At 44.9% G+C, this 22,128-nt stretch overlaps 1 protein-coding gene across 6 annotated transcripts in view; it reads left to right on the top strand.

The window, feature by feature from the left end:
* CUEDC1 (CUE domain containing 1) overlaps positions 1 to 22,128 on the top strand; it is a 1,053,353-nt gene that overhangs the window by 203,243 nt on the left and 827,982 nt on the right. The window contains exon 1 of one of the 6 annotated variants that reach the window (XM_069614651.1): positions 20,403 to 20,497. The exons of the other annotated variants lie outside the window; for them this stretch is intronic. The gene's annotated coding sequence lies outside the window, so the exon portion shown is untranslated. Of the gene's footprint in view, positions 1 to 20,402; positions 20,498 to 22,128 lie in introns of those variants that run through there. 6 annotated transcript variants of the gene reach the window in all.

Genomic DNA, 22,128 nt, shown 5'->3' with positions numbered 1-22,128 from the left:
CCCAAATATACCACCACAGCTTTGTATTTTAAATACAGGTTTGGACATGATATACTGTTAAGTCACTGCAATACCTTGTAAGCAAGGCACTCTTCCTCTGAATATCTGTTCCAACAGAGGCAGCCTCTTTGCCTCTCTTGTCTGTCTACAATCACAACAACATCAGATTTGTATATAAGCAGCAAGGTTTCCCCTCCCCAACTTTGCCTTCACCGATTTGCCAATGTCATCCATACAGTTATCCAGAAGCCCTGGTGTCACTCTATTGGCTTCTGGTAATGCTTGCACACTTGTATCTTAAGCAAGTTTGATTTTCTGTTGGGCTTACAATAATTATTAATACAGTTTTCTGGCTTTGAGAAAGGCTTCTTCACTCTCAATGGGGGAACTCTTGGCTTGAGCAATGCTTGCGCCCTCTCAAACTGCAGATATTGAATTAAAAACTTGACTTATTTTAGGAACAATGATTTGTTTGTTTCAAGGAAGAGGTAAAATTTCGCTCTTCACTTTGAAAACGAAATTAGGCACACGCGACCACTTCATGTGCTTTTAAGGCTTTAAGTGTTTAACAATGCTGTTACATAATGTGTGTCCTGCTTAATGAGATACAAACAACTATAATGTTCACTCTTCATTTGGGAAAAAAAATTAGGTACATGTGACCACGCCTTCAGGAAGTTAAAAGACTTTGTGTTTAACAATGGTGTTTCGGTAGCATACAGCTTCTACGCAAGTAAAAGAAACCTCTCAATTCACACGTGAGTGCTACTTTCCATTGTTCCCTTGTTAAAAAATGTATCAACCAACTTTAGCTTGCTTCTACGCTATTGAAGAACAGACTGGATACTGTTGTCGGCAGTGCTTGCGTAAGGAATCAGAACTCCAGGGTTAACTCACCGACTTCTGTGATCTTTGTTCTGCGGGTTGCTCGTCTTCCACGACTTCAGGCACAACTTGTACTGTTTCTGGCTTCAAAGGGACCCACATCCTTCCTCTGCTTAGGTGTCTGTGGTGCAGCCACTCTATCAGGGAGCCTCTCTCGCTCTTGAGACCTGCGACTCGCCCACAGTTCCTCACATAGGTCTCCAACCCATCTCCTACCCAGCAACCACAGCAATCAGGCTCACATGGGGTAAGACAGCCTCTCTGCATGTCTTCCGCTGCGCAGCCTCTGCCCTTACGTTTGGGGAATCGGACCCTCTCAGAACAAGCAGTTGAAATCTTGTGTATCCACGTTCCGGCTTCTCTCTGGTTCTCCCACTCCAGTCCCGTGCCTTTTTCCTTCTTCTGCTACTACTGCACGCAATCCAGTAACAGTTCCAGCTCCTACCTCTCCTTCCTATTGCCTGCACCTGAAGGGGCCTTTTATGCCTCTGAGGTTCTTTCAGGTGTGGGCTGTTAGGCATAATTTCCTGACTGTTGCTACAACATGCCTCTTCAGCCTTCTTCCTGATTATGGGACATTTAGTCCCCAACAACAAAGTTTCTTTTAGGTGTTTGCTTGACTTCAGGGTAGATTTACTTGGTTATTTAAAATGAAACCTTTAGAATGTGTTGGTTCAGGGTGTGAGAAACCTCAGGGTGTACTCTCATCTAATCCCCTTGGATCCTCTATGCAGGTGGTCAGGGAAAGGCCATCACTTTTGGATACTGCCCCTGAGGGTGGACAGCGAATGAGGACCACCTAAATAGAGGGCCTTGGGGATTGAAGGTGGGATTCCCTTAGGTAAGACATAGTATTCCACACTCTCCTTTTAGGTGGAAACCCCTATCCTAGAAGTGGTTATGCGATATTGTTCACCGTGTTCCCTTGTCTCGGACCAGAGATATCATCACCCCAGATGTGTTGGAGGAGAAGGATTGGGGACGAGGCACCTTGGGACAGAACACAGTATCCCCTTTATTCTACTGACAACCTACCAAACCCTCCCCGACCTTTGTGTCATTATAAGGCAATTCCCCTTTATTCCCCTAATGGGGGTACCTAACAGTACTGAGATGAGGAAGAAGCAACTGAGATAAACGGACACCACTTACTCCCACCACTTTGGTACTGGGATGAAGAAGATGCATATAGGTCAGGCATGTCCTTGTAATCGGAGCCACGCAGCATTAATTAATGGAATGGACATACAGCCTGTTAAAGACCACAGGTGTATAAGCAGTGGAATACAGAAGCACAGAGCAGGAGAAGAGGAAGATGCAACAGAAGGAGCTGTGCGGGGACCGCAAGACGACGAAAAAGATTCCAGGAGGCCTGCTGGTGGGACGGTGCAGGACAGAGATCCCTCGGAAGGGAAGGCTGGCAGCAGGCGCTGTTGTGGAGTGAAGGCGGAGCTGCGCACGGGAGCCAGCGTGTGCTGAATGAAGCACCCAGCAAATAGGCTTTCCTGCTTGGCCAGAAGCCGTCAAGAGGAGCTGCCAAGTCCTGGTAAGTGTCGGGGACACTGGAACCAACCGGGCACTCCAAGGGATCGTGAATATAGCACCGGTCCATGAAAGTATAGCAAAGATGCACTTATTGAAAACCGAATTTAATGAAACAAAGCTGCATTTATTGAATACCAAATTGAATGAAACAAGCAAAGCTGCATTTATTGAATACCGAACTGAATGAAATGAGCAAAAACTACACATATTGGATACTGAAATGAAAGGCAAGACAATTTGTTTTGAATATCAAACTGCATGAAATAGCACAATGGCCTACCTTGAACACCAAAGTTAATGCAAATAACACATCTGCTGAATATTGAGCAATGAACTAAAAGCAAAAGGGGGAAACTAAGTTGAATGAAGGACTCTGAATGCAGAGTTGGAATCAAGGTTGAGAAACCACTTGAATATTAAAGTTGTGGAGCTACATTTCAGAAATCACTTGTTTGGCTGAATATTGAACTACTCGAGGAGGGCTGGAAGTTCCTTGTTGCGTGACCTGTAATGGGTCAATCGTGTAGTCTAACAACTGCGCCAAGACCAGAGAACCCTTGTATGCTAACAAGGAAGTTTGCTGTTGTGCCCAAAGGAAAACTACCATTGGTGCATACCAAACTTGGGCAAGGGAACCCTAAGTTGTAAAGAATTATTGAAACCTAGTTTAAAGACAAAGCTTCAAGATGCTTCTTTTTGTGTCATCTGTTGATATTGAGCTTGGAAGGGAACCCTGAGACATGCTGCCCTGGAATTATATTGAATTTGGGGGAAGAGCATCCTGACCTTTTATAGAAGTGTGGAACTTTATTACATCAAGTTCAAAAGAAGATACATTGAACATTGTAATGAACTTGTTGACAATTGGGGGAAAAGAAGCTGAAGAGTAAGCCAGATCTGGAAATGGCTCAAACTTTACTTTTGGAACACTGTTTAGTTTATGGTTGACATACCTTCACATTGTTTTATTTTAGTTGAGGGCAAGCATAGATTTTGGACATAGACATACTTTTCAGTTGAACTTATTGACACCGACTATCCTTAGTTTCTTTAGGTAGGGAAATCCCAGCTAGGGCAAGTTAGGCCTTACTCCATCCTGACATTTTCTTTAATAATAACTTTTGCTATGCATTGAATCTGTTGTCTGTCTCCTTCCATGATGCCAACCTCACAAGGGGAAGATACTTTATTTAAGGCAACATTTCTATATTTGTTTACATTATACATTTGGAGTAAGAAAGGTGTTTATCCTGAAATACTTTAAAGGATGTTTCCATTGGTAAGGATTTCTCAGATTTTCTGATATTGGTGTCAGAACCCCAGATTTTATATGTGGGTCGGGGACATTTATAATGACAAGCCATTACCTGATTTGGAAACATGTCCAGGTACAAATACTGTGTCTCATCCCACAGGATCTCCTCACCCCATTGGCTGTGCGTCATCCCAGGTGATCCTCCCACAGTACACCATCCTCAAGTTTAGGATCAGGAAGCGTCTGCTTTTTAAAAATGTATTTATGTGCCAGCCGAAAAATGTCAGCTTTTCAAATTCAAATTAAGAAAGGAAAAAGGAAATCGTAAAATTATTTCATACAATTCACCAAATTTTCACAAAGTTCAATTCTTGCAAAACTTTCAGTACTTATGACCAGCTATGAATCATTCCCACAATGATTAAGAAAACCTGCACTCTAGCCTGTCCACGAATCAACCCAAACACTGCTTGCTCGTGTTCCAGGACCCCCTGCAGTCAATCATTATGTGCTTCACTGACTGACATTGTATCTTATTACAATGAGCTTTGATGAGCGGAGCGGGTGCGAGCAGTCGCCGTTCGCCCTGTGTGCTTCAGGCTTCAGGACTTCAGTCTAAACCCTGCCAGGACCCCTGGGCCTCGTGTGAGTGTGTTTATTTACTTTAAAAACAAAAAAGACAAAAAACAGAATTGTTTTTACTCTCGCTCCGAGCGGGTTGTACTGCACCCTGCCCCCTCCCCCTGCAGCCACTTCCTGGTCCTCCTCTCCCTTCCCGCCCAAATCCTCTCCCTTCCCCTTCTTCCTTAAACTTACCCTGCTGGGCAGCCCCCCTGCCCGGTAACCCCCCTGTCCGGTAGCCCCCTCGGCTAAGGGCACCTTAAGCAAAGGGCGCCTTCAGTGGTTGCGGCTCCTGTTGTGTCCGCAGGGGACGCCAGACACTGTTTCATCATTGTTGGCTCCACCTGCTCTCCCGGCCCACCCCACCTACACCCGTGTCACTTCATTACGCTTTGTGCCTATACTTACTGTTGTTTCTGCAATGTGGTAAACTAGGGCTTTTCTCTCCTCTCAGGATTCTCCAACTTAGGTGACCTCTCCTTGGTTCCCATATTGAGCACTGTGAGATCTTAACCCTGAGAGTCCATCCTACTGCACTACTGGCTTGCCGCTCGCAATCTTGTCCGCTTGCTCTCGTCTGTCTCCCTCCTATTCTATAGTGCTCTCTATCTCGCCTATCTTCTCTAACTGCTTCTCCATTGACTGTCCTGCTCTCCTCACTACATCTGGTAGGAAAGTTTAAAAAGGACATCCTGGTTTCCCACCCAGGCCTCCCTATTGCTGACACCTACACTAGTGCCTCCTCCAAGGAAACTCTCACCGACATCCTCTTTTTTTTTTGTGCCTTCACCTGATCTATGGACCCTTCATATGGTCTCTGTGCTCTCTCCTTTCTCCTCTTCTCCCATTAATGATGGCACCCGTTGGGATGTCCTCTTGGCCTCCTTCCACTCCACTAAGGCCATCAATAATGTCTACTCTAATGGGACCGTCTTGGTCCAAGGCCCTCAGGCCAACCTTCACCTCTTTGATAGACGCTTCCCGTGCCTCATCAAATTCCTTTCCTCTCATGCTGTCCCCCCTCCTCTGTCCTCGGCTACCTTGCCTTCCCCCTCCCTGCCTGCCCCCCTCTCGTGCTCCTTCACATCCGCAGGGCGTACCTCTGATCTGTACCCCTCCCCGAAAGTCCTTCAAGGATGGCAACCTTCTCCACATTGCCACTCTGAACTCTCACTCTGCTGTCAAACATTCCTCTGATATCGGTCGCCGCCTTGAGGAACTGGACCTTGATGTCCTCGGTCTCACTGAGACATGGTTCACAGCCAACTCTGTCACCAGCTTTGACACACTCCTACCTGACGGCTACAAGATCCTCTCCGTGCTGGGGGGGTGGTGTTGCCTTCATCTTCCCTGAGTGGATTCCTGCCACTGTCACTCCTACGCAGACCTACTCTGGACACTTTCGCAACTTCTGCAACTCTCTCTCTCTCTATTCTCCCGTCTGGGCCGACTGATTCTGCAGGGCACACTCTTGATGCTCTGATCCCTTCTGACCTTCCCCTCTCTGTCTCTCTCTCCACTCCTCTCTCCACTCCTCTCTCCTGGAGTAATCACTTTCTCCTATCCTCCCACCTCACCTTCCCTACCCCTCGGGCAAACCCACCTTCATCACTGCCACCCTCCTTCTCGGTCATCTGACCCATGAAGCGCGTGTCAGTTGAGGCTTTCGCCGCCACCTTCTCGCCCCCTCTTCCCCCCTCCGCTGACTCCCACCCTGACACAGCCCTCTCCACTCTGCTATATCTGATACTCTTGATATCCTTGCCCCTGTCATGAGAAGCCACCTGAAGCCCAAAGCCAAATGTAACTCCTGGTATGACTCGGATCTCGTCACCCTAAAACACAAGTGCAGGGTGGCAGAGAGGAAATGGCATGCTTCATGTTCATCGTCTGACAAATTGGCCTGCTGCCTGCTCCAAAGGCAATACCGGCGCTCCGTTCTCACCAAGAAAGAGCCCTTATCCAAGCCTGCATCTCTGCTGCATCTAACAATTCGGCCGAACTCTTTAAAATCTGCAAGGAGCTTGCCAACCCTGCTGCAGTCTCTACCTCTCCTGTCCCCTCCCAGGCACTCTGCACGGCACTGGCCTCTCACTTCATTTAAAAAACTCAGGACATCCGGTCCTCACTCTCCTCCCTCCCTCTAATCCCTGCTCTTCCTCTGGCCCTTCTGCAGCCACCCCTCCTCCCTCCTTCTCTGCCTTTCCCCTTTTCTCTGCTGACGAGGTTTCCAGACAAGTCCGATCTATGAAAGTCTTGTCAAAACAGGTTCACCCCTGTTCCTCAAACTATCAAGGACCACATCGACTCCCTGGCTCCTGCCCTGGCTGACTTCTGCAATCACTCCTTCGCCTCTGGAGTCCTCCCATCCCCCCTTAAGCACTCCCTTGTGCACCCTCTTCTTAAGAAACCCTCTTCCGACCCCTCCTGCCCGGCTAACTATCGCCCAATCGCCATCACTCCCCTCCTGGGCAAGCTCCTGGAGAAACTGGTCATCTCCCAGCTTAATCTCCATGCTGAATCTGTTGGTAGTCTTCATGACCATCAGTCTGGCTTCAGAGCTGCCAGAAGCACGGAAACTGCTCTCCTGAACATCCGTGAGGACCTGCTCTCGAACCTTGATTCTAAAACTCTGTGTGTTCTCATTTTGCTCGATCTCTCTTCTGCCTTTGATACCGTCAACCATGCCATCCTGCTCAACAGTCTCCGTGATAACCTGGGTATCACCGGTCAGGCTCTGGCGTGGCTGACCTCTTTCCTCTCCAATCGACCCAACTGGGGTCCTTCCTCTCTGACATATTTTTCTCTACCTGTGGTGTCCCCCAGGGATCTAACCTCTCCCCCTGGCAGTTCAACCAGTATCTGGCACTCCTTGCCCACCGCATCGCCGCTCTCTGACCCAACTTTCAGTGCTATGCGGATGATACCCAGCTCATTTTCAGGCTACCCTCGGCCTCCTCCTCTCCTTCCCTCATCTCTGACTGTCTGTCTGATATCCAGGAATGGTGTGCCGCCAATGACCTCTGCCTTAATGCCAGTAAGACTGAGATTCTACTCATCGGCAAACCCACTCCCGCCTTCCCTGCAGCTCTCTGGCCGGCCTCTCTTGGCCCTCTTCCTGCTCCTACCTGCAAGGCAAAAAACCTCTGAGTCATCTTCGACTCCACAATCTCATTCTCTCCTCACATATCTGACGTCTCTAAGAAGTCACACTACCAGCTGCACCTCCTCAGAGGTATTCTTCCTTTCCGCTCCTTCCCCCAGAAGCTCACTGTCTCCAGAGCCCTGGTTCTCTCAAAGCTGGACTACTGTAACAGCCTCTATATAAATCTGCCTACCTCTACTCTCCGCCCTCTGCAACTCATCCAGAACAGGACTGCGAGAATTGTCCTTGGCCTCGAGCCTAGGGACCGTATCTCTCCAGGACTGAAATCTCTACACTGGCTCCCAGTGGATGCGAGGATTAAGTTCCAAACTCTCTGCATTGTCCACAAGGCCTTCTGGGGCCAAAATACCTTCAACTCTCTCTTCCTAAATATCTTCCTTCTCAAGCTCTTCGCTCATCCGCCTCCAACTCACTCAGGGTCAGCCGCTTCTCCAAGCAACGAGTTGGGGGCAGATCTCTCTCCGCGGCAGGGGCCTCCCTCTGGAACAGCCTTCTGCCTCCCTGAAACTTGAGGAGAACCATCTCCGGTTCCGGAAGCACCTCAAAACCTTCCTCTTTGCTTCTGCTTTCTCTCTCCCCTGCTAAATTCCTGACTGAAACTGCACTGAATCTGCAACTGGGCCACTCACCGATTTCGGTCCTTGGCCCAGCCACACTCCCCTTGCACTGCCTCCCTGGCAACCCCGGCACTGCGGCACTGTCTCTGAATCCCTACAGCCCCCCTTCCCAGCACTCGTCTGCACTTACCTTGCACTTGCCACCAGCTGGCCCTTACTATTTATCTTATTATTCTACTACCCCTGTACTGCACTTCCCCTCTCCCTTTCTCCTTGCACTTTTCCCTTCCCCTCTACCCATGCACTTGCGCGATCTGAATGACACCTGGCCTAGTAGGATCGCTGTCTGTCTTCCTTTTTGTCCCCCCCCCTGCCTCGTCGCGCCTTGAAACACTGGTGTATAGGCGCGTTACAAATGCCATATCATATCATTACATGGAGAACAGATATTAACTCAGTTGTTCCGTGCCGATGTGATCTCTCCTGTGGGCAAGAGGTTAAGTCGTAATATTAAAAATTCCTGGCTACATCTCGGATTAGGTAAACGTCTTTGGTAGAATGGAAGGAATTCTCTAGGCTTATCATAAGGAGATTTGTCGAGTATTAATTGGCTCATTTCTTAAATCGTGCAAATCCAATCCATCCTCTCCAAAGCCTCCTTCACACCTATAGGGTTATCTAAGAAGTCTTTTTCATTACAATCACACTTTCAAAATTCCTGTCACGTTTCCTCTCATGTATAAGAAACAAACTTGTCCCTTTATCAAACAGACTCCCTATCCTCATATATAGAGAGTACATTTGTGGGACAAGTGTGTGGCTATGTAAGCAAACAACCTTCCAGTCTTGGTGTATCTTCATTGTCTGCAAGCCCAACTCATACCTCAGACTTGCCATAGGCAGACCTTGGGGGAGGTTCAGGGTCAGTTTTCAGAGTTTCCCTTCAATTCTTGACCAATTTAGAGCCCAGGATTGGGATTTGGAATCCATTCCTTAAAGTAATGAGGGCAAAATCTTAGTTTTGTAGACTTTTAATAATGGGACTATTGAAAACTTGCAGTAGGAACAGACACGTTTTCTCATTTGAGACATCCACTGCAGCAGCTTCCAACTCTAGTTGGATATGAGGGCAGTATAATGCCCACATACGTAATTTCTTGAATCGCTGGTATGATTTGATCTGTCAAGGTCCAATTGCAATTCTTGACACGCTTCAGTGGCTTCTTGAAGATTACTATATATGACTAAGCTGGGTTTATTTGTAAATCCTTTAATTTTGCGAAATCTTCAAGAGTAAACAGAACACGTTGAAGGCCTATCGGCATGTAGTCCAAAAGGACTGTCGTCTGCATAGGCTATCTAGGTGATGGGAAAGGAGTCTGTCCTGGGGCTACCCAATGCATGATAACGTTTTATTGCTAAATCCGCTAGCTACAGATTAAAGAAGCAGGAGGCAAGTATGCACCCCTGTCTCACACCCTGCCCGTTAGATACCGGGGCAGACTGCTTGCCCTGAGCATTCAGCCTTACCTGCAGGTTTCATTCTTCATGCAGGGCCACGATTATTGCTAACAGAGGCTTAGGTATTCCTCACTGGTCTAACTTCAACCACAATTGGTCTCTGTTTATTGTGTCAAGTGCTCTCAAGAGATCCAACCATGCACCATAAAGTGGAGGACTTCACTTTACCCAAGTCCTTTCACCTACACTGCTCATCACTAGTCTGTCTAGAGTGGTGGAGAGGCCTTTTCTAAAGCCAATGTGATGTTTTGTTAAATCTTTTTGTCTAAAGCCCAAGATTGTAACTCCTTCAACACCACCCCAGCAAATGTTTTACTGTCTGCATCGAGGAGGGCGAACAGGCATTTGACGATGGCCCTTCTTGTAAATGGGGGGGGGGGAATAGCAGATTTCCATGATTTAGGAATACACCGACTCTCTGGAACTTCATTAAAAAGAATTAGCAGGATTTTTGCCCAGAGATTTGCATTGGACCTGAGAATTGGATTTGTGAGCCCAGTAGGACCTGCCGCTCTAGATGATTCACAATCAATTCCCTTATATTTTCCTCAGTTATGAGTAGTCTCCACTCTATGTATGGGTTTAGTTTGTTTTCTGATTAGGGAGGTCCCCAGTAGGGTTGTAAGATAATTACACCAAGTTGTTTCCACTACAAGATCGCTTAATAGGCTGCTCGGGAAAACATTAGGAGTTAATGAGGGTCCACAAATTGCTTGTTTTTGTTACCCAGCACCTTCAACGTCTGTAATACATTCTTCTGTTGTCAAAGGAACCCGTTTGATCGAGACCAGTGCCTATAACTGGTGTGAAAATTCTTTTATTCTGGTTTGGTATTCCTGGGCTGAGCTCATAATTTAAGGTTCAAATTGAAAACCTTAGCTCTCTCTTACTGAGCCACGTTTCCTCATCAAACAAATGTGAATGTGATGGGCATTTAAACAACCCAGTCGGACCAGGGGGATCTAAATCCCACAGGAAATCCCCAAAATGTGCCGGATCACATTTCCTTGGCAATTCAGATTCAGTAAGCGTTTCCATGGTTTAACCTAAAGTATCGTTCAGGACAGCTCTTTCTTGAACTTCACGATTTGGTTTCTACCTGTATTTACTCGCACAGCAGGCGAATTTCCCATAGCCCACTTCTTGATGCATATAAGAAACGCCCTATCGGCATACTTTGATTGCTATGGCCTTCGGCACATAACTGAAAAAGAGTTGCACTCGATAGACTATTTGTTTTTATTAGAAGACTTGTTTATCGTTGAGCCAGAGATCCCCCTCTTTCAGGTCAATGCAGGAGGCACTTCTCCCTGTGCATTCCCATTTGCCATTTTCAGGTTCCAGTCTGAGAGAGAAAATTACCCTTTCTTGCCATACATTGAAGGTTTTTTGCAATTTGATGTTACCCCTGGGAGGCGGGACATCATGCATTGGGAATTAAGATCCCCTGTCAGAATTATGCTGACTGAACCATAGGCAATTTTTCTTTATCAACGGTTCTGACAGTGATTCCAGGAAAATCGGAAGGATCAAGCTGGCAGGGTTCCAACAAACATTAATTAATACCAATGTTATTGGGTGCAAATATATGCTCAATGACACTTGAAGAGCCAACAGGCCTTGTATCTCTGTTGTAATTAACTCACAATTTAGAGTTGTTGTGTTCCGAATCGCGATCAACAGTCCGCCAGTTGGGCGTCATCCTTTATGGTGGGTGGCTAGTTGCTCCAATATGGAGAATCCATCCACCCTAAATGTACGACCCAACTAGGTTACTTGGAGGAAAATTAGGTTGTAGTTATTGAACAAAGCCTCCCTCATTGTCCTATTTTTATTTCTTTTTTTGTTGTTGAATGAACTGGAGCCCTGCATGTTCCACCCCACCAATTGAATATTCTTTCCTTCTAAAGATTCTCTTCAGAAACCCCCAACTTCTGAAATATTTGTTATAAAATGTCAGCTAACACAGAGACTTGATATCACTCATACTCTAGAGTGGCAGGTTGCTATTTCCAGACATAGCCATATGCAGAGCCTCAACTAGTTTTTTTTCTCCATTTGCCTCAGCTTATTCACTCCTCCTTATACCTTCCATGGTGTTAAATTGAATAGCTTCAGTTGAGATCTCATAACCTAATCTGTTTAGTTTGTCTCCTGCCGCGAGCACTGCCTTGGCATTTGGTTGTGATTTTAATCCTATTTCGACTATTGATTTACAATCTGCACAAGTAAATCGTACATATTCGATATCATACGTAGTGAAAAAGGAAAGATCTGTGATTTCTGCAAAAACTGACAAAATTGCACTTCGGTTTAGCACTTTCTGGGATTTTCCCTTGGTTGTCTCATCCAAACTCTGGGGATGGTGTAAGGTTGTTGCCATGAACCATCGGCTACTTGATCCATCGGAGGACTCTCTGCCGCCCTATGGCTGAGCTGCCTCACCAAGACCATGTGTTGTGGTGCCAGCAAGTGATTAGGGCTCTCTTCTCCAGAAGACTTACCTAAATTGGTATGTAAGGAGGCTACATCGATTGGAATATTCTCATGCGTCTGGTTCCCTATTATTGGTGGAAGTAAAGCTGCTGGAGGCGCAACTTTATTTTTTCCTCGATTGAAAGATGGGCTCCCATTTAAGTGGGTCCTGGATCTTTCCTCTTTGGACTCCTATTCGATTTGGAAGCTGGAACTGGGAGATTGGTCATAATTGCTCCGACTCTTGGATCTGGATTATCAAAGGGATGACTGTGTTGGCTTTTTGTCTCTAAACTGAAGGCAAGAGATGTTGGCTGTTGTGAGTGCTTAAATAATGTTTTTAATTTGTTTTGAACTGTTCTAAACTCTTCCCTAGTGGCTGGCTTGTCAGTTGTTGAAATTGTGTGGCAGAAACTGGTCTTGACTGCATTCTTGATTTTCTGTGTTTGTTTTATTTTTATTTTTTTCTTTCGATAGGCCGCTGCAGATGTTTAGAGCTCTTTGTTCCCTTGGCCTTTTCTTCTTCTGTGTCTTTTTCTGTTACCTCCACATTTGTACTGGTCGGAATTTGAATTGTTCACAATTTCAATTTCTTCTTCAGTTTTATTCTCGCTGATGTCCATATTATCGGGTAACTGCCATTCTCCAAAATTGTTCCAGCACTGAATCGGAGCGTGGGGTATTGTTGAAAGCCCGAAGCTCCTTTGCCTCGACTTGAGTAAGAGGCGGTACAGCAGAATTTCTGTTATCTCTCAGTACTTTGCTAATCAGAGCTAAAGTGTTCCCATTCATTGCCTCCACCAATTGATTGTGTTGTCCAAATAAGTCAGTCGTTTGAGCAACCTGTTTTTTAATTTCCACCTTAATCTCTTTTAAAGAGCCCATCACTGTGGTATTCAGTGCAGTCGTTAGGCTGTGCAGGGAGGAATTAACTAGGCCCACTCCTTGGTTAGTTCCCTTAGGATTCCTGAGTGAATCTGGACTTCCCCTTTCATTGATTCAAATACATTTACCAGGAATTTAGTACCAAGTTCAGTGCTGAAAGAGTAGTATCCGTTCCATTCTTGGGCAATCACTTGTTCCACCCATAACACGAGAGTTTGTCATCGAATGGCGAGTCCACTGGGGTGCCAATCGGCAATGGTTGCAATGCCGAAGGCAAAAAAAGTCCTGCTGCTGAGGGCTGGGCAGGGGGACTTAGTTTGTTGATGGAGTTCTCTCCCCGGGATAGCACTGATAAGAGCCTGCCAGGCCACCTTGTCTTAAGTCGATTATTTGGGAGGGTTCACCCCCTTGCACCAGTTCCAGGAGGTCAGCGTTCCCAAAGCTCCGACATTTGCTTTGAGTAAAGATGGAATTTATTTGCTGCTTGATCGTAGTTGCATTTATGGTATATTAAAGACCATTGTCAAAGGCTGACCTTAACTCCTGAGTTGATTTTAAAGAGTTTACGTTTCTGGCGTGCCCCCGCTCTGTAGGTGTAGCAGCTAAGTTGCTTTGCCTGGGCGCGTGCATCTATGCGCAGGTGATTTGTTCTTTAGCGCTTAATAATGGCGTTGTTCATCGATTGCCAGAATTCCAAGGATGTGGTGAGTTGTACTCTGGTGCTCTCAAATCGTCCCTGAGCAGACCGCTCTGTAAGTAATAAATGTTTGCCATGTTGTTTGGGAACGAAATAAAGCACCCGGCTATAACTTCCCCAGAGATTGGCGAATTCTATACGTTTGTGTGTTTAATGTATTTTGTTATACGATCCTGCGGTCCGGGAAGCTACTTGCTGCAATCCTTGAGCAAACTAATTACCGCACCAGTTGGCTATCAGATCATAGACACGTAAGATAAGGTCACTGTAAAGTGGTCCGATAATTTACAAATGGAGGACGAAAATGGCTTGTGAATTGAACTAGTCGTCTGTAGTTATAGAAGTTAAAATACAGACAGTAACTTACAGTTCTTGTCTTTCCGAACCTTCTGCTTACATAATACCAGGAGTGGCACACAATGAATGAGCGCAGTTATGCGCCTCGAAGCCACAGGAAACACAGTAAACACTTCCACACACTCTGCCGCATCTGGCTTTCCTTGGCCACCTGGGAGGAGACTTTGGGCAGGGTCTCGTGAGGGATCCATAGAATTCTTTACAGGGGGGAAATTTATCTTGGAGTAACTAGACAATTGCCTCCACAAGTACCTCTTGTGAAGGGACGTTAACCCCAGTTCATGCCTCAATACTGAATTCGGGATGGATTTAGCAAGACCCAATATTTCTTTCCAAATTCTGCCCTGGCTGATGTTTAAATATGGCCCCACGCCCACCATGATCATGTCCAAGCCATACAACAAGCTAGGTTTGACCTTGGCAATAAAGAATCTGATCAAAGGTAGCACAGAGAATTTACACAGCTGTCAATATAGAGATTTAAGTTGAGAAATTAAAGGCTTTTCCTTGTTCTTCAGATTTCTTCCAAACTACCAATTCACTGCTATTAGCTAAATTACAGCCCAAGTATCTCAGGGAGAACATTCTCTCCAGCCTTTGTTTACCAATTTTCCAATTCCTAGTCTTAGGTTTTGTCTTGGTTGTAAAAAGGTAAATTTTTGACTTTTGACCATTTACAAGTAAGTTGTTGTTACACGCATACTGAAAAAATAAGTTTAGCTTTTGCTGGAGACCAATCAGTACCTTGTTTTAAAAAAAAAAAATAAATAAAAAATAAAAACAGGTTGTCCACGAAGGCCAACCTATTCAATTTTTTGTTGCCCAGTTTAACCGGTAAGGTGTTACTATTCACCCTCAGATGGTCAATATAACTGACGTAAGAATTGAAAAGAACTTGTGCCAAAATACATCCTTAGCCCTACAAAGGTTTTAACAGGCTTAGACAGAGCACCCTCCCAGAAAAGCCTCACCTTTATAGTTGTCCAATTGTGCAGCAATGCCATCAACTGGACTAGCTTCTCTAGCACCAGACCAGTTCGTAATGTACGCCACAAGATGGTTCTCTACGTGATCAAAAGCGCTAGACATGTCAATCAAAGCCATGCAGGTAGTTCCAGTAGAGTGTTTGTTTCTTGAGAGGCTTGTTTATGGGCCATAATAGTTGCATTTAAGGCATTCCCATTTGGGATCTAAAGCCCACCCGATAACGTGAAATAGTTCCCAACTGTTGGAGACTAGTGTTAAAGTCCCTTAACAGGAGGGAAGCAAAGATTGTACTGGCGGCGTCAAGTAGGGCGATATGCCTGTAGTTGTCAGATTGCCGAGATCGCCTTTCTTGTGTATTAGAATAATTGACTCCCTTCATGTCCTAGGCAGAATATGGTTCTCATAAACTGTATCAAAGAGAACCTTAAAGAGGACACCAGATGTTTGGGGCATTAGCTCTAGAAATGGCCCAAATAATGTCTTCCTCAGTCCAGGGGCAAGAGCCAGAACTCTGAGGGCCAATCATCCTAAGATTGTCTTTGGTGAACCCTGCAGGCAATGCATATTTCTGTTCTGGTATAGAACATACCATATGAGCCTGGGTAACCCCTATATTATTGATTGTGGCCCAGAATTCCACTGTGTTGTGGAGGATCAGTTGTTTTCAGAGATTTATCACACATTTCTAATTTTAACAACTTAACATAGTTTACTCTACTTTAATATATTTATTAGGCGCACCAGAGGATCCGGAGCCGTAAGTGCACACAACATTAAACACACAACAGACTATTGAAGATACAGGTTCATCCTAGAGAATACTGGAGTCTGGTGTCCTGGTCAAAAAGATGGGCATCCTATTTAAGGAACCAGGTTTTGATCTTTTTCCTGAACACAGCTGTTGACTCAAGTTCTTATGGGCCTGTAATATAAGCCTTTTCTTAGTAATGTGTAAGTGGAAGGGGAGGCAATGTTTAACAATGTGTCTAACTCTAGTTCATTTAAGCCTTTTGGATTCATGATTCTTGCATCATAGGCATGCAAAAAGGTTTGAGGTACCATCAGGCCCTCGAGTTATTCTTTTTTTTTTTTTAGACATTGAGAGATAATTTTAGCAAAATTATCTGCTGAATGTGGGGGCAAGAAACCGTGTCAAGTGGGACCTCACCAGAAGAGACTTCCCTTTTGGGGACAAGGACTCTCATTCATATGAGGAACTCCCTAAGCCACCGTTCTCCTCCCCCCTCCCGTGGTGGCATATATGGGATCACCCAATATGAAGACTGTATGACACTCTGACTTGACTAAGGTTCATACACATTGGTGCAGACAACAAAAGAGGAGCTGTCTCTTTAAAGATAGACCACCATTTAACTTGGACAAAGAAACTAGAAGAGGACGATATGCCAAGCTGTAGGGAAGCTTAGAGTGCATGCGCACACATGGTAAGCCCCCACACAGTGTAACATCTGAGTGAGATGGTGGTGAAGAGAGCCGTGGAGTGTGCGACTTTTGATAAGGGCGCGGGATGTAACAGCAAGACACTAGAGGTCCGGCATCTAAGTGGACGGAGAAGCCAAGGAGACTGGAACTCAAGTCCCAGTGGTGGCTTGACCGCATCTAATTTGTTGTGGGCAATGCACCTGTATAACGCCGAAACCACTTGTCTGAGGAATTTGTGAGACAGCCGGTTACTTGCAGTTATACATGACCACAGAGGGAAAGCGAGAAACCCGTAGAAGCAAGAAAAGCAAGAAGCCGGAAAACAGTAATGAACAAAGAAGACCCAAGCAGACACCGGCCCACAGACCCCTGCAGATATCAAGTTAAAGGGGAGACCGGGAGGCCGCCAGGGAATCGTTACAAAGCAGGAGAAGCTCGTTCCAGTGAAACTGACAAGAACTAGTTGCACTGTAATATTCTAAGAAAGAGCATCTTGTTAAGCTTGAAAGAGAGACTGTTGAAACTAGGGCACCAAGTACTCTGGGAAGATGGGAACATATCAGGTACTTTAAAAGTTGAATAGCGAATCGGGAGGAGAAAATACTCCAATAAGAGAATTCTATGACGTCAGGTCAAGTGAAGTCTATAAGAGCCACAAATCAAATCACCCCACCCCAGGAGAGGAGAGCATTAATAGTCAAGCATATAACCCATAAAGTGTGTGTTAAAGAAATCCAAAAGGCAGATCAGCCCAGGACAACGGATAAGACAGAGCTACAAGGGATTCTTGGAAGTCATTCCTGAGGGAAGGAGGAAAACCTAAAGACCTTATGAAAGCGGTGCAGAGTTGAAAGAACCCGTACAGAAGGTGACAAAAGACTACATAAAAATAGCCTACTAGCAATATCCTTGAAGCAACTGAGAACTCACTTCTATGTAAGACAATCTGGAGTACATTCTGGTTAGAATAGTGGTAGGATCAGTTAGTATTTGTTTTTGGACAGCAGACTTATTCATTTTTTTTTTTTTTGGTTAACATCTTGAATATTGACGAGCACCATAGTTATTTATATAATTTAATGTAATTTATACCGTGCACCGTTACCAACGGGATGGTCCCCAGGCGCTCTGGCGGATATGAAAGAACTGAAGCATGTGTTAGTAGGGTGTAGTGGGAATAGAAAAGGGAAAGCTGTGATGTCCTGTTGGCAGCTTCAGTTCGGTTTGCACTGTTCGTTGAGCTTCAGTGCGGTTATCGAGTTGGTGCGAGTCCTCATGTGCTGTTGATCCAGGTTATGTGTTTGTCTGTTGTTGGAGTGTGGTGACGTATGTGCGGATTTCTTTGCAGAGAAGTGGTTGTGTGAATTTCTGTATGGGAAGTATATGGGGAAATTGAGGCTTTAGAGTTGGGTTAGCAAGATTTTGGTTTTTCATTTATTTTATTTTTTTCCTCTTTCTTACCTCCTTTCTTTTTGCGTTTGTTTGCTTTGCATATGTGATTCTCTTGTGTGTTCAGTATTGTAGTTTGTCTGCCAAGTCGGCTGGTATGATGAGGGGGTGGCAGTTTTCCTCTGTTACTTTAGCAGTTTGCATACGTGGCTGGCGCGGACCCTGGGTTGCCAATATTTAGGTTGGTGTGTTCTGGTCCCTCCCTTCCCATTCCCTTGTGATGTCCTAACCTTACCTAGGTTTCGTCTGTGGGATAGTGGTATGTGGACATTGTGTCCTCCCTCACCCTCTGGTTAGGGAAGATTAAGTTGGAGCGCTGGGTTCCCTCTCTGGGATTCTCGCTGCGTTTATGTTTCCTATTAGTTTCATTTTGGCTCTGGAACAAAGAGCCAAGTTTTGAGTAGTCTTCTGAATTGAAGATGATCCATTGTGTTGTGTATGTTTTTTGGTAGCCCATTCCAGGTTATTGGTGCCAGGTTACGGAAAGATGATCCTCCGAATTTTCTTTTGTTGTATGGTTTCGGTTCTAGCTGGGTGTCGTTGCTTGATCTGAGTTTTGTTGGGTGGTAGATATTTATTTTTTCTTTTAGGAACTCTGCTCCTTGACCGTGGATTGCTCTGTGCATTATGCACATTGATTTGAACTTTATTCACAGTTTTTTTATCGTTAGCCAGTGCAGCATTTTCACTGCTGGGGTAATGTATTCTCTTTGTGGTAGTTTGAGCAGGAGTCTGGCTGCAGCATTTTGGGTGCGCTGGAGTTTCTTTAATAGTCATTCTGTTATTCAAGTGTTAGTTCGTATTCCGTCAGAACACCTAGGTTTTTCACTATCGTTGATGGAGCTGGCGCTGTACCAAGTTCTGTCGGCCATGGGATGTAGTGATAGTTTTCTCCGCTTTTGGATATGATCATTATTTCTGTTTTGCCCGAGTTGAGTTTGAGGTTGTTTGAGTTCATCCAGCCGTAGAATTCTTGTAGGCAGCATTCTAGTGCGTCTTGTATTTTGTAGACTATTGTGTGTCGTCAGCGTAGTTGTAGCATGTGAGCCCATGTCTTTTAATGAGCGTGATTAGTGGAGCCAGGTATATGTTGAAGAGTAATGGTGAGAAAGATGATCCTTGTGGTACTCTGCAGGTGGGTTCCCTTGAGGTGGATTTGAAGGGTTTGAGCCATATGGTTTGTTCTGTTTGTTGGGAATGATTTAATACATAGTAAGGCTAGCTCGGTGATTTCTATTTCTTCCAAACTCCCGATGAGGATGTTGTGGTTGACTTGTGTCAAATGCTGCAGATAGATCCATAACTATTAGAGCTGTGCTTTTGTCTGAGTCTGCATTTGCCTTTAGATCGTCCCAGATTGAAAGCAGTGCATTTTCCGTTCTGCTCATCGGTCCGAAGCCTACTTGATCCAGCAGTAGATGTTCTATGAATTCTTGTGTTATTCCATGGATGTATGTTTCAAGCAGTTTCGCTGGGTACGGGATGTTGGAGATGGGTCTGTAGTTGGAAAGGTCCTCCACGTTGCCCGATGTGTCCTTGAGGAGCAGCTTGATGTATGCCGATGTTAAAAGATTTCCCTACTGAGATTGATTGGTTGAAAAGGTTTCTGTAGTATTCCATGGGTGTTCCTTTTGTGAGGATTGATTTGTAAATTTCTGTGGGGCAGGGATCCATGGGAAGCATGCTTTGTTGCTATTGCTTACCAGTTTGACAAATGTCTTCGCTGATATTTGGGGGAATCTTCAGAGTTTGTCCTTGCGATCCTCGGTGGGCTGCATGATGAGGTTGCTTGGTCTGCTTTGTATGATCTGTTGGATGGTGCTGATTTTGTTTCTGAAGTGGTCTGTGAGGTCGTTGCATAGTTTCAGTGAAGGTATCAGTGTGTTGTTGCAGCCAGGGGGGTTTTTCATTTAGTTTATGATTTTAAACTGTTCTTTTTGGGTGTTGGGAGCTTTGGTGATTCTGTTGTTGAAGTATTTCTTTTTGGCCTTTTGGATTTCCTTTTTGTATGAGTGGATTTGACGTTGGAATTCAAAAATGTTTACCCATTCGCTTTTATTCCTCAATTCTAGTTCAAGCTTCCTGTTCATTCTTTTCATGGCATTGGGATAAAACATTTTGCTGCCACTCTTTTGCTTGCTGGAGTGAAAGGTTTTTCTTTGGAGATCTCGTCTATTGTTCTAGTGATCCAGTTGTGGAGCAGTTCTGTTTTTCTGACAAGGTTAGCGTCGTCCGTTTTTGTTGCCTGTGGTTTGTTGCTTTCCAGTAGTTCAAATAGGTTGCTATTTTTTATGGTCCTCCAATTTCTTTGCATGATAATCTGTAGTTTGTCGGTTTGTTAGGCTGTTGGTGTAGCCAGCGTGATCACGAAGGGATGAGGTGGTCGCTCCAGAGGCTCTGTATTGGTGGTGCTGTGGTAATGAGGTTTTAGTTGGCAAAGATTGCCTCTGGTGTATGTCCCGCCGAGTGAGTTGCTCCTTTGACTAGCTGATGTAGTTTGTCTTCAGTTGTTTGACTAATTATTTTTATGTGTGTGGTTTCTTTGTCAAACCAGATGCTGAAGTCAGCAAGGATTATCCGGTGGTCCTGTTCGATGGCTAGGTTGGTGATTGCTTCTGTGAAGGTGTCCACGAAGGTTGCATCATATGTCAGTGGTCTGTATACCAGAATTAATTCGAGATTTGTTTGGGGGTTTGTTGATAGGCGAAGGATTAGGGATTCAGAGTTTTCGTTGTTTAATGGGCCTTCTGTTTTGATTTTCAGGTGTTCCTTGTATGCTATTGCCAGTCCTATAGACAGAACACTATTATGCATTACCCTGCGCCATATCTAGAAAGAACAGTAATACTAGCTTGTGTCATATCTAGACAAAATTGTGAAGATTACCTTGCGTCATATCCTGACATAACTATAAAACTAGATTGCGTCCTATCCAGACAGAATTGTGATGCTTAGCCAGCGTCATTTATAGCTGGAGATGTAACACTAGCTTTAGTCATATCTAGACAAACAGTGAATATCTGCTTGCACCATGCCTAGGCAGGATTGTAAAGATTAGCTTGCGTCGCATCTAGACTGATTTGTGAATGTCAGCTTGCACCCCATCTAGACAGAACTGTGAAGATTAGCACTGCGTCATATCTAGAAAGAACGGTAATACTAGCCTGCCTCCTACCCCAGACAGAATTGTGAAGATGAACCTACACCACATCTAGAGAGTTGTTATACTAGCTTGCGCCACATCTAAACAGAATTGTTAAGGCTAGTATTGCGTCGCATCCAGACAGAATTGTAAAGATTAGAATTGCGTCACATCTAGACACAATTGTGAAGATTAGCATTGCATCGAAACATAATTGTGAAAAATAAGCACTTGATCACATCTAGACAAAACTGCGAAGATTCAGATGAATTGTCAAGACTGCCATTGCTTCACATCTAGACAATCCTAATAGTAGTCCCATATTTATGGAAGCATGTAGATTAGCCCGTGTCACATCTAGACAGAATTGTGAAGATTATCATTGCACCACGTCTGGACAGGATTATGAAGATTAGCATGCGTCGCGTCTAAATAGCGATGCCACTAACCAACCTCACCCCTCTGCATACACCTCTCACACTCTACACATACACAACCAAACCTCCAAAGCACTGCAGATCGCACGCACTTCACTACATTGCACTTCACTACATCGCACTTCACTACATCGCAAAAACAAAACACAACAACACATGATGGCTACCGAAAAAAAAAGCACACTTAACCTCAGCAAATGGTGTCAACCGTACTGAGGCTGCCAACGGCACATCACAGCTCTCTTACTCTTTTTCCCACTCAACTTCATTAAACCTTCCCACCCTCTTCTTTTCAGATCCACCAGAGGGCTAGGGGACCCCTACGGTGGTGATAGTGCGCAGTATAAGTATCCTTTAACATAACGTAACATAACATAGCAATAGGGAAGACTGCCCTATTTTTATTGTTAAATAAAATCAGCTGAAATGGTATCCGTGTCCTTCTGACTCGCCACAGTGAGTTCTGAATTGTTTTAACTGAAAATAGTGTGTAGTGTGGGTGTTGAGACTTCTTTTGTATAATGTAGTTCTTGATTTCAACCTGAACCAGCACATTTTCTTAAGTAGCTGGTTTGTGCGTTCTGATCTTAAAAATGGCAGCGCTTTGTGGCTCATATTCTAGTGCATGATCGCTCGGTTCATACGTGTGTAAGGCTTAAAAGCTAAAACCTCATTGCCTGGGTCTTTTGCAGATTCTCAGACACTT

This window comes from Ambystoma mexicanum, chromosome 9 (assembly GCF_040938575.1).
Source record: "Ambystoma mexicanum isolate Mex_15411 chromosome 9, UKY_AmexF1_1, whole genome shotgun sequence".
Taxonomy (NCBI): domain Eukaryota; kingdom Metazoa; phylum Chordata; class Amphibia; order Caudata; family Ambystomatidae; genus Ambystoma; species Ambystoma mexicanum.
Note: the sequence above shows the minus strand (reverse complement) of the source record. Positions and strands in the feature narration are given on the sequence as shown.